This window comes from Arachis stenosperma, chromosome 7 (assembly GCF_014773155.1).
Source record: "Arachis stenosperma cultivar V10309 chromosome 7, arast.V10309.gnm1.PFL2, whole genome shotgun sequence".
NCBI lineage: Eukaryota > Viridiplantae > Streptophyta > Magnoliopsida > Fabales > Fabaceae > Arachis > Arachis stenosperma.
The window spans coordinates 17,781,230-17,794,056 of NC_080383.1; the positions used below are offsets into that span (position 1 = coordinate 17,781,230).

At 41.6% G+C, this 12,827-nt stretch overlaps 1 non-coding gene across 1 annotated transcript; it reads right to left on the bottom strand.

The window, feature by feature from the left end:
- Positions 1–510: 510 nt before the first annotated feature.
- LOC130943098 (small nucleolar RNA R71) lies at positions 511–618 on the bottom strand. The gene has a single exon (XR_009071632.1). It is a non-coding gene; the product is annotated as a small nucleolar RNA R71 (small nucleolar RNA).
- Positions 619–12,827: the final 12,209 nt, after the last annotated feature.

Sequence of the window (12,827 nt, forward strand, 5' to 3'; positions counted from 1 at the left end):
GAAGCTGACCCTGAACCTGAAAGGACCTTGAAGCGAAAGCTAAGAGAAGCTAAGGCACAACTCTCTGTAGAGAACCTAACCGAATTCTTCAAAGAAGAAGAACCCATGGCAGCCGAAAACAACAACAATGCCAACAATGCAAGGAAGGTGCTGGGTGACTTTACTGCACCTACTCCCGACTTCTATGGGAGAAGCATCTCTATCCCCGCCATTGGAGCAAACAACTTTGAGCTTAAGCCTCAATTAGTTTCTCTAATGCAACAGAATTGCAAGTTCCATGGACTTCCATTGGAAGATCCTCATCAGTTCTTAGCTGAATTCTTGCAAATCTGTGACATTGTCAAGACTAATGGGGTTGACCCTGAGGTCTACAGACTAATGCTATTCCCTTTTACTGTAAGAGACAGAGCTAGGACATGGTTGGACTCACAACCTAAAGAAAGCCTGGACTCTTGGGAAAAGCTAGTCAATGCCTTCTTGGCAAAGTTCTTTCCACCTCAAAAATTGAGTAAGCTTAGAGTGGAAGTCCAAACCTTCAGACAGAAGGATGGAGAATCCCTCTATGAAGCATGGGAAAGATACAAACAATTGATCAGAAAATGTCCTTCTGACATGCTTTCTGAATGGAGCATCATAGGTATTTTCTATGATGGTCTATCTGAACTGTCCAAGATGTCTTTGGATAGCTCTGCTGGAGGATCTCTTCATCTGAAGAAGACGCCTACAGAAGCTCAAGAGCTAATTGAAATGGTTGCAAATAACCAATTCATGTACACTTCTGAAAGGAATCCTGTGAACAATGGGACTAATCAGAAGAAAGGAGTTCTTGAGATTGACACTCTGAATGCCATATTGGCTCAGAATAAAATATTGACTCATCAAGTCAATTTGATTTCTCAAAGTCTATCTGGAATGCAAAATGCACCAAGCAGTACTAAGGATGCTTCATCTGAAGAAGAAGCTTATGATCCTGAGAACCCTTCAATGGAAGAGGTGAATTACCTAGGAGAACCCTATGGAAACACCTATAATTCTTCATGGAGAAATCACCCAAATTTCTCATGGAAGGATCAACAGAGACCCCAACAAGGTTTCAACAACATAATGGTCAGGTTTAGCAATGGCAAGCCTTTTCCATCATCTTCTCAGCAACAGACAGAGAATTCTAAGCAGAATACCTCTGACTTAGCAACCATGGTCTCTGATCTAATCAAAACCACCCAAAGTTTCATGACTGAAACAAGGTCCTCCATTAGGAATTTGGAGGCACAAGTGGGACAGCTGAGCAAGAAAGTTACTGAACTCCCTCCTAGTACTCTCCCAAGCAATACAGAAGAAAATCCAAAAGGAGAGTGCAAGGCCATCAACATGGCCGAATTTGGAGAGGAAGGAGAGGAAGTGAACGCCACTGAGGAAGACCTCAATGGGCGTGCACTGGCCTCCACTGAGTTCCCCAATGAGGAACCATGGGAATCTGAGGCTCAAAATGAGACCATAGAGATTCCATTGGACTTACTTCTGCCTTTCATGAGCTCTGATGAGTATTCTTCCTCTGAAGAGGATGAGTATGTCACTGAAGATCAAGTTGCTAAATACCTTGGAGCAATCATGAAGCTAAATGACAAGTTATTTGGAAATGAGACTTGGGAGAATGAACCTCCTTTGCTCTCCAAAGAACTGGATGACTTGTCTAGGCAGAAATTACCTCAAAAGAGACAAGATCCTGGGAAGTTTTCAATACCTTGTACCATAGGCACCATGACCTTCAAGAAGGCTCTGTGTGACTTAGGGTCAAGTGTAAACCTCATGCCTCTCTCTGTAATGGAGAAGCTAGGGATCTTTGAGGTACAAGCTGCAAGAATCTCACTAGAGATGGCAGACAACTCAAGGAAACAAGCATATGGACTTGTAGAAGATGTTCTGGTAAGAGTTGAAGACCATTACATCCCTACTGATTTCATAGTCCTAGAGACTGGGAAATGCATGGATGAATCCATCATCCTTGGCAGACCCTTCCTAGCCACAGCAAAGGCTGTGATTGATGTTGATAGAGGCGAATTGATCATTCAAGTGAATGAAGAATCCTTTGTGTTTAAGGCTCAAGGATATCCCTCTGTCACCATGGAGAAGAAGCATGAAGAGCTTCTCTCAAATCAGAGTCAAACAGAGCCCCCACAGTCAAACTCTAAGTTTGGTGTTGGGAGACTGGTGCACGAAATTGCAATCACACTTTTGCAATTCCGCACAACTAACCAGCAAGTGCACTGGGTCGTCCAAGTAATACCTTACGTGAGTAAGGGTCGATCCCACGGAGATTGTCGGCTTGAAGCAAGCTATGGTTATCTTGTAAATCTTAGTCAGGATATCAGAAATTATCAGGATTGATTGTGAAAAGCAAAAGGACATGAAATAAGTACTTGTTACGCAGTAAGGGCAATAGGTTGAGGTTTTGGAGATGCTCCATCTTACGAATCTCTGCTTTCCTACTGTCTTCTTCATCAAACACACAAAGCTCCTTCCATGGCAAGCTGTATGTAGGGTTTCACCGTTGTCAGTGGCTACCTCCCATCCTCTCAGTGGAAATGTTCAACGCACCCTGTCACGGCACGGCTATCCATCTGTCGGTTCTCGATCAGGCCGGAATAGAATCCATTGATTCTTTTGCGTCTGTCACTAACGCCCTGCCTTCAGGAGTTTGAAGCTCGTCACAGTCATTCAATCATTGAATCCTACTCAGAATACCACAGACAAGGTTTAGACCTTCCGGATTCTCTTGAATGCCGCCATCAGTTCTAGCTTATACCACGAAGATTCTGATTAAGGAATCCAAGAGATATCTACTCAATCTAAGGTAGAACAGAGATGGTTGTCAGGCACACGTTCATAGTTGAGAACATGATGAGTGTCACGGATCATCACATTCATCCGGGTTAAGAACAAGTGATATCTTAGAATAGAAGCAAGCATGATTGAATAAGAAACAGTAGTAATTGCATTAATCCATCAAGACACAGCAGAGCTCCTCACCCCCAACCATGGGGTTTAAAGACTCATGCCGTGGAAGGTACACAAAGAAACGTGTAAAGTGTCTTGAGGTACAGATATAATGTCAAAAGATCCTATTAATAGTGAACTAGTAACCTAAGGTTTACAGAATTGAGTAAATGACAGAAAAATCCACTTCTGGGTCCACTTAGTGTGTGCTTGGGCTGAACAATGAAGCATTTTCGTGTAGAGACCTTTTCTGGTGTTAAACGCCAGCTTTTATGCCAGTTTGGGCGTTTAACTCCAAGTTTTATGCCAGTTCCAGCGTTAAACGCTGGAAATTCTGAGGCTGATTTGCGACGCCGGTTTGGGCCATCAAATCTTGGGCAAAGTATGGACTATCATATATTGCTGGAAAGCCCAGGATGTCTACTTTCCAACGCCGTTGAGTGCGCGCCATTTGGGTTTCTGTAGCTCCAGAAAATCCACTTCGAGTGCAGGGAGGTCAGAATCCAACAGCATCTGCAGTCCTTTTCAGCCTCTAAATCAGATTTTTGCTCAGAACCCTCAATTTCAGTCAGAAAATACCTGAAATCACAAAAAACACACAAACTCATAGTAACGTCCAGAAAAGTGAATTTTAACTAAAACTAATAAAAATATACTAAAACTTAACTAAATGTACTAAAAGCATACTAAAAACAATGCCAAAAAGCGTATAAATTATCCGCTCATCACAACACCAAACTTAAATTGTTGCTTGTTCCCAAGCAACTGAAAATCAAAATAGAATAAAAAGAGAGAATATACTATAGACTCCAAAATATCAAGAACATAGTTCCAATTAGATGAGCGGGACTAGTAGCTTTTTGCCTCCGACAGTTTTGGCATCTCACTCTATCCTTTGAAGTTCAGAATGATTGGCATCTATAAGAACTCAGAACTCAGATAGTGTTATTGATTCTCCTAGTTAAGTATAATGATTCTTGAACATAGCTAGTGTATGAGTCTTGGCTGTGGCCCAAAGCACTCTGTCTTCCAGTATTACCACCGGATACATACATGCCACAGACACATAATTGGGTGAACCTTTTTAAATTGTGACTCAGCTTTGCTAGAGTCCCCAATTAGAGGTGTCCAGGGTTCTTAAGCACACTCTTTTTGCCTTGGTTTACAACTTTAATAATTTTTTTCTTTTCTTTTCTTTTTTTTTTCGAAATTTTTTTTTTGTATTCACTGCTTTTTCTTGCTTCAAGAATCAATTAGATGATTTTTTTAGATTCTCAATAACAGTTCTCTTTTTCCTCATTCTTTCAAGAGCCAACAATTTTTAACATTCTCAAAACAACAAATTCAAGAGACATATGCACTGTTCAAGCATTCATTCAGAAAACAAAAAGTATTGTCCCCACATCAAACTAATTCAACTAGTTTCAAGGATAAATTTCGAAATCCTGTACTTCTTGTTCTTTTGTGATTAAAGCATTTTTCATTTAAGAGAGGTGATGGATTCATAGGACATTTATAGCTTTAAGACATGAATTTCAAATTTTATTAATTATGAATTAAGAACAAGACTCAAAAATAGATATAAGATGAGACAAAAAAAAACTAGAAACAAAAATTTAAACTAGGCTCCTAATGATAGAGGTTTTCACAGAGTTAGGACTCAACAACCTTGATTTTGAGAAGTAGATGCTCCCTCAGCTTGAGAGGAGAGCTTTTGGCGTTTCAACTCTTGGAGTTCACGCCCCTGCTTCTCTTGTTCCTTCAGCAATTTGCAGAGCATGCAGTTCTGATTCTGCTGTTCTTCCTTAAGTTGCTCCATAGTCTCTTGCAACTTGTTGATAGATGCTTCTAGGCTGGCCCAGTAGCCAATTTCAGGGAATTCAGGGAGGAACTCCTGCGCCCTCCTTTTGATAGAGTTGTCTTGCATTTGTCCTTCCATTGACTTCTTGGTGATTGGATGTTCAATGGGTATGAATTCATTTACTCCCATTTTTACCCCAGCCTCTTTACAGAGCAAGGAGATCAAGCTTGGGTAAGCCAATTTGGCTTCAGTGGAATTCTTATTTGCAATTGTGTAGATCTCACAAGCAATCACATGATGCACCTCCACTTCTTTTCCAAGCATAATGCAATGAATCATCACTGCTCTCTTGATAGTGACCTCAGAACGGTTGCTAGTGGGCAGTATGGAACGCCCAATAAAGTCTAGCCAACCTCTTGCAATTGGTTTGAGGTCTCCCCTCTTGAGTTGGTTTGGGACACCTTTTGAATTGGTTATCCACTTAGTTCCAGGGAGGCATATGTCCTCTAGAACTTGATCCAACCCTTTATCTGCTCTCACCATTCTCCTATTAAAGGAGTCAGGATCATCTTGCAGTTGAGGCAATTTGAAGATTTCTCTTATTTTGTCCAGATGGAAGTACATAACTTTCCCTCTGACCATGGTTCTGTAGGTATGGTAAGCGGTTCCAGTCATTCTCTGCTTATCTGTTAGCCACAGATTTGAGTAGAATTCCTGAACCATGTTCCTTCCAACCTTTATCTCAGGATTGGTTAGAACTTCCCATCCTCTGTTTCGAATTTGCTCTTGGATCCCCGGATATTCATCTTCTTTCAGATCAAATTTTACTTCCGGGATCACTGACCTCAGACCCATTATTTTGTGATAATGGTCTTCATGTTCTTTGGTTAAGAACTTCTCTTGATTCCAAAGATTCTTTGGATTATTCTCTTTCTTCCCTCTTAAATTGGTTTGTTTCCCCTTAGGAGCCATGATATTGATGAATCTTGGCTTTAGTGATCACGGAAAAGCACACCAAACTTAGAGGTTTGCTTGTCCTCAAGCAAAAGAAATGAAGGAGAAGAGAGAGGAGAAGAGCAAATTCGAATGGTGGGGGAATGGTGAGGCCGAACGGTTTATAAGGGGGGGGAGGAGTTTCGAAAAAAATAAGAGATTTGAGAAGATATGGAGAGAATTTGAAAAAAAGGGTGAGTTTTTGAATGATTTGGAATTGATTTGAGATAGATTTGAAGAATGGTTTTGATTTTTGAAGATTGAGAGTGAATGATGAGAGGGTGAAGTGTGTTTATGTAGAGTATGGGTAAGAAAAAAGTTTTAAAAAAATTTGATTGGAAACAAAATCTTGGTCCCCCCACCTTTCTGGCGTTAAACGCCCGAAGGCATCCATTCTGGCGTTTAACGCCCATCTGTTGCCCCTTTTGGGCGTTTAACGCCCAGCCAGGTGCCCTGGCTGGCGTTAAACGCCAGAATTCCTTTATCACTGGGCGTTTTGCTAAACGCCCAGGATGCTGCACACCTGGCGTTAAACGCCCAGAATGGTGCCCATTCTGGCGTTTAACGCCCAAAATGGCACCATTCCTGGCGTTAAACGCCCAGAATGGTACCCATTCTGGCGTTAACGCCCAAAATGCCCCTTACTGGCGTTTTTTTCGCCAGCAAGCTCTTTTTCTTTGCTTTTTGAGCTGAATCCTTCTGTAACTCTGTGAATTCCTTCATTTTTGATACTTGCCTCTGTAAAAACAAATCATATAACCTCCTAATGACTGGGTTGCCTCCCAGCAAGCGCTTCTTTACTGTCTTTAGCTGGACCTTTACTGAGACTCACTCAAGTATCAGTTTTGAGTATTCCTGCTCAAAATTGCTTTCAAGATAATGCTTGATTCTCTGTCCATTAACAATGAACTTTTTGTCAGAATCAATATCCTAAAGCTCAACATATCCATATGGTGACACTCCTGTGATCACATACGGACCCCTCCACCGGGATTTGAGTTTTCCTGGAAACAATTTGAGCCTAGAGTTGAAGAGCAGAACTTTTTGTCCTGGCTCAAAGACTCTGGTTGACAACTTCTTGTCATGCCACTTCTTTGCCTTTTCCTTATAAATTTTTGCATTTTCAAAGGCATTGAGTCTGAACTCCTCTAGCTCATTTAACTGGAGCAATCTTTTTCACCAGCTAACTGAGCATCCATGTTTAGGAATCTGGTTGCCCAGTAGGCTTTATGTTCCAGTTCCACGGGCAGATGACAGGCCTTCCCATACACCAGTGGTATGGAGAGGTTCCTATAGGAGTCTTGAATGCTGTTCTGTATGCCCACAGAGCTCATCCAAGCTCTTTGCCCAATCCTTTCTTCGGGCTATCACAGTCCGTTCTAGATCTTTTAGCTCTCTGTTAGAGACTTCAGCTTGCCCATTTGTCTGTGGATGATACGGAGTTGCCACTTTGTGGCTAATTCCATATCTGACCATAGCAGAGTCAGCTGTCTATTGCAGAAATGAGTGCCCCCATCACTGATTAGTACTCTGGGAACACCAAACCGCTGAAGATGTGTTTCTGGAGGAATTTCAGCACGGTCTTGGTATCATTAGTGGGTGTAGCAATTGCTTCTACCACTTAGATACATAGTCTACTGCCACCAGAATGTAAGTGTTTTGAGTATGATGGTGGGAATGGACCCATGAAGTCAATTCCCCATACATCAAACAATTCTATCTCTAATATCCCTTGTTGAGCATGGCATATCCGTGAGGCAAGTTACCAGCTCTTTGGCAGCTGTCACAGTTACGCACAAACTCTCGGGAATCTTTATAGAGAGTAGGCCAGTAGACCACATTGGAGGACTTTAGTGGCTGTTCGCTCACTTCCAAAATGTCCTCCATACTGTGATCCATGGCAATGCCATAGGATCCTTTGTGCTTCTCTCTGGGTACACATCTGCGGATCATTCCGTCTGCCATCTCTTAAAGAGATATGGCTCATCCCATAAGTAGTACTTGGCATCTGAAATTAATTTCTTTTCTTTGTACTCTGCTGTACTCCTGGGGTATGAACCTCACAGCTTTATAGTTTGCAATGTCTGCAAACCATGGAGCTTCCTGAATGGCAAAGAGTTGCTCATCTGGGAAAGTCTCAGAGATCTCAGTAGAAGGGAGGGACGTCCCAGCTACTGGCTCTATTCGGGACGATGATCAGCTACTTGGTTCTCTGTCCCTTTTTCTGTCTCTTATTTCTATATCAAACTCTTGCAGAAGCAACACCCATCTTATTAGCCTAGGTTGAATCCTGCTTTGTGAGTAAGTATTTAAGAGCAGCATGGTCAGTGTACACATCACTTTGGATCCCACTAGATAAGATCTAAACTTGTCAATGGCATAACCACTGCAAGTAATTCTTTTTCTGTGGTTGTGTAATTCTTCTGTGCATCATTTAGAACACGGCTAGCATAATAAATGACGTGCAGAAGCTTGTTATGCCTCTGTCCCCAACACTGCACCAATGGCATGGTCACTGGCATCACACATTAGTTTCAAATGGCAATGTCCAATCTGGTGCAGAGATGACTGGTGCTGTGACCATCTTAGCTTTCAGGGTCTCAAATGCCTGCAGACACTGTGTGTCAAACACAATGGTGTGTCAGCAGCTAGCAGATTACTCAGAGGTTTTGCAATTTTCGAAAAATCCTTTATGAACCTGTAGAATCCTGCATGCCCCAGAAAGCTTCTGATTGCCTTAACATTGGCATGTGGTGGTAATTTTTCAATTACCTCTACCTTTGCCTTATCCACCTCTATTCCACTGCTTGAAATTTTGTGCCCAAGGACAATTCCCTCAGTCACCATAAAGTGACATTTCTCCCAGTTTAAAACCAGGTTAGTCTCTTGGCACCTTTTCAGGACAAGTGCTAGGTGATTAAGACAGGAGCTGAATGTCTCCATATACTGAGAAGTCATCCATGAAGACTTCCAGAAATTTCTCTACCATATCTGAGAAGATAGAGAGCATGCACCTCTGAAAGGTTGCAGGTGCATTGCACAGACCAAAAGGCATCCTTCTGTAGGCAAACACGCCAGAAGGGCAAGTAAATGCTGTTTTCTCTTGGTCCTGGGATCTACTGCAATTTGGTTTGTAGCCTGAATAGCCATCCAAAAAGCAGTAATAATCATGACCAGCTAGTCTTTCTAGCATTTGGTCTATGAATGGTAAAGGAAAATGATCCTTTCTGGTGGCTGTATTGAGCCTTCTGTAGTCAATACACATACGCCACCCTGTGACTGTTCTTGTAGGAACCAGTTCATTTTTTTCATTATAAACCACTGTCATGCCTCCTTTTTTGGGGACAACTTGGACAGGGTTCACCCAGGGGCTATCAGAAATAGGATAATAATCCCAGCCTCTAGTAATTTAGTGACCTCTTTCTGCACCACCTCCTTCATGGCTGGATTTAGCCTCCTCTGTGGTTGGACCACTGGTTTGGTATTATCCTCCAACAGGATCTTGTGCATGCATCTAGCTGGGCTAATGCCCTTAAGATTACTTATGGACTACCCAAGAGCTGTCTTATGTGTCCTTAGCACTTAAATCAGTGCTTCCTCTTCCTGTGGATTCAAAGCAGAGCTTATAATCACTGGAAAAGTGTCACCCTCTCCCAGAAATGCATACTTCAGGGACGGTGGTAGTGGTTTGAGTTCAGGTTTGGGAGGCTTATCCTCCTCCTGAGGAATTTTCGAAAATTCCTTTGTTTCCTGTGGTTCTTCTTGATCAGGTTGAACATCCTTGAAGATGTCTTCAAGCTCTGATTCTAGGCTTTCAGTCATATTGATCTCTTCCACCAGAGAGTCAATAATGTCAGCGCCCATGCAGTCATTTGGTGTGTTTGGATGCTGCATAGCTTTTACAGCATTCAACTTGAACTCATCCTCATTGACTCTCAGGGTTACTTCCCTTTTTTGTACATCAATGAGAGTTCGTCCAGTTGCTAGGAAAGGTCTTCCTAGAATGAGAGTTGCACTTTTGTGCTCCTCCATTTCCAGCACCACAAAGTCAGTTGGAAAGGCAAATGGCCCAACCTTGACAATCTTGTCCTCTATTATGCCTGATGGATGTTTAATGGAGCCATCAGCAAGTTGGAGGCATATCCTGGTTGGTTTGACTTCTCCAGTCAACCCAAACTTTCTGATAGTGGATGCAGGTATTAGATTGATGCTTGCTCCAAGATCACATAGGGCTGTCTTGGTGCAAGCACCTTCTAATGTGCATGGTATCATAAAGCTTCCTGGATCTTGAAGCTTTTCTGGTAAGCTTTTCAGAATGACTGCACTGCATTCTTCAATGAGAAATACTTTTTCAGTTTCTCTCCAATCCTTCTTATGACTTAAGATCTCTTTCATGAACTTAGCATAGGAAGGTATTTGCTCAAGTGCCTCTGCAAATGGAATCTTTATTTCAAGAGTCCTTAAATAATCTGCAAAGCGGGCAAATTGCTTATCCTGCTCCGCTTGACGGAGTTTCTGAGGATAAGGCATCTTGGCTTTATATTCTTCAACCTTAGTTGCTGCAGGCTTATTCCTTACAGAAGTGGTTGAAGAAGCCTTTTTAGAGGGATTACTGTCAGCACTCTCAGGTGTCTGATCCTCCCTTGGCGTCTGAACGCCAGGAATGGGTGAAGATTGGGCGTTAAACGCCAACTTCTCTCCCTTTTCTGGCGTTTGAACGCCAGAACTGGGCAAGGAATGGGCGTTTAACGCCAGCTTTCCTTCCCTTCTGGCGTTTGAACGCCACTAGCATTCCTCTCTGGGCTCTTACTGTCCTCAGAGGGATTTTGAACAGGGGTTTGGTTATCCTCTGTCATTGTTCCTTATTTGACTTTTTGCTCTTTTGAGTGGTGTTGTTCAGTGTCTTCCCACTCCCAGTTGACTGCTTGACACTCTCCTGTTATCTGTTTAGATATCTGTTTTGCTCGATTCAACTGCAGTTCTATGTTCTTGTTAGCAACTTTAGTTTCATGGAGCATCTCTTAAATTCTGCTAACTGTTCTGTCATCAGGAGTAACTGGTTGATTAAGCTCAATCATCTGTTCTTGAGGATTGGATCAGTGACTACTGCCATGACTTCCTCTTTTGGAGAGACTCATTGCTAGAGTATAAGTATTGGTTTCTAGCAACAGTGTCTATAAGCTCTTGAGCTTCTTCAATTGTCTTCCTCATGTGTATAGATCCACCAGCTGAGTGGTCTAAAGACATCTGAGCTTTTTCTGTAAGCCCATAGTAGAAGATGTCTAACTGTACCCACTCTGAAAACATTTCAGAGGGGCATTTTCTTAGCATACCTCTATACCTCTCCCAGGCATTATAAAGGGATTCATTATCCTCTTGTTTAAAGCCTTGGATGTCCAGCCTTAGCTGTGTCATCCTCTTGGAGGTAAAAATGATTCAGGAATTTGTTTGATAACTGTTTCCATGTCTTTATGCTTGCTGTAGGTTGGTTATTCAACCACCTTTTAGCTGATCTTTTACAGCAAATGGAAACAGTAATAGTCTGTAGACATCCTGATCCACCTCTTTATCATGTACTGTGTCAGCAATTTGCAAGAACTGTGCCAGAAACTCAGTAGGTTCTTCCTGTGGAAGACCGAAATACTGGCAATTTTGCTGCACTATGATAATGAGTTGAGGATTTAGCTCAAAGCTGCTTGCTTTGATGGGAGGTGTACAGATGCTACTCCCATATGCAGCTGTAATGGGGTTAGCATATGACCCCAGAGTCCTTCTGGACTGATCAATCCCACTTAGGTCCATAATGGATAAAGGAAAATGATGGATTGCAAATAGATAAATTTTGTTTTTTTTTTTTTTGAATTAACCGAAAAAAATAAAATAAAATAAAACAAAAGGAAATAAAATAAAAATTCGAAATTTAAAAGAAAATAAGATCAAAGCAAATTGAAACTGAATCAATTAGTTAATTAAAAAGATTTTGAGATTAGCAATTAGAAGGTATGATTGAAAAATTTTTATGAAAAAGATTTGATTTTTGAAAAGAGGAAAGAGAAAAACAACAAAATGACACCAAACTTAAAATTTTTAGAAAATCAACACAATTTTTCGAAAATTTTAAAAGAAAAACACAAAGAGGACGCCAAACTTAGAATTTTTACGGATCAAAAGGGACTAAAGACATGCAAATTCGAAATTAGAAGAAAACAAAAGCATGCAATTGACACCAAACTTAAAATATGAAACTAGACTCAAATAAAAGACTCTAAACCAACAAAAATAAAACAGTCCTAATCTAAGCAACAAGATAAACCGTCAGTTGTCCAAACTCGAACAATCCCCGGCAACGGCGCCAAAAACTTGGTGCACGAAATTGCAATCACACTTTTGCAATTCCGCACAACTAACCAGCAAGTGCACTGGGTCGTCCAAGTAATACCTTACGTGAGTAAGGGTCGATCCCACGGAGATTGTCGGCTTGAAGCAAGCTATGGTTATCTTGTAAATCTTAGTCAGGATATCAGAAATTATCAGGATTGATTGTGAAAAGCAAAAGGACATGAAATAAGTACTTGTTACGCAGTAAGGGAAGGTGAGGTTTTGGAGATGCTCCATCTTACGAATCTCTGCTTTCCTACTGTCTTCTTCATCAAACACACAAAGCTCCTTCCATGGCAAGCTGTATGTAGAGTTTCACCGTTGTCAGTGGCTACCTCCCATCCTCTCAGTGGAAATGTTCAACGCACCCTGTCACGGCACGTCTATCCATTTGTCGGTTCTCGATCAGGCCGGAATAGAATCCATTGATTCTTTTGCGTCTGTCACTAACGCCCCGCCTTCAGGAGTTTGAAGCTCGTCACAGTCATTCAATCATTGAATCCTACTCAGAATACCACAGACAAGGTTTAGACCTTCTCGGATTCTCTTGAATGCCGCCATCAGTTCTAGCTTATACCACGAAGATTCTGATTAAGGAATCCAAGAGATATCTACTCAATCTAAGGTAGAACGGAGGTGGTTGTCAGGCACACATTCATAG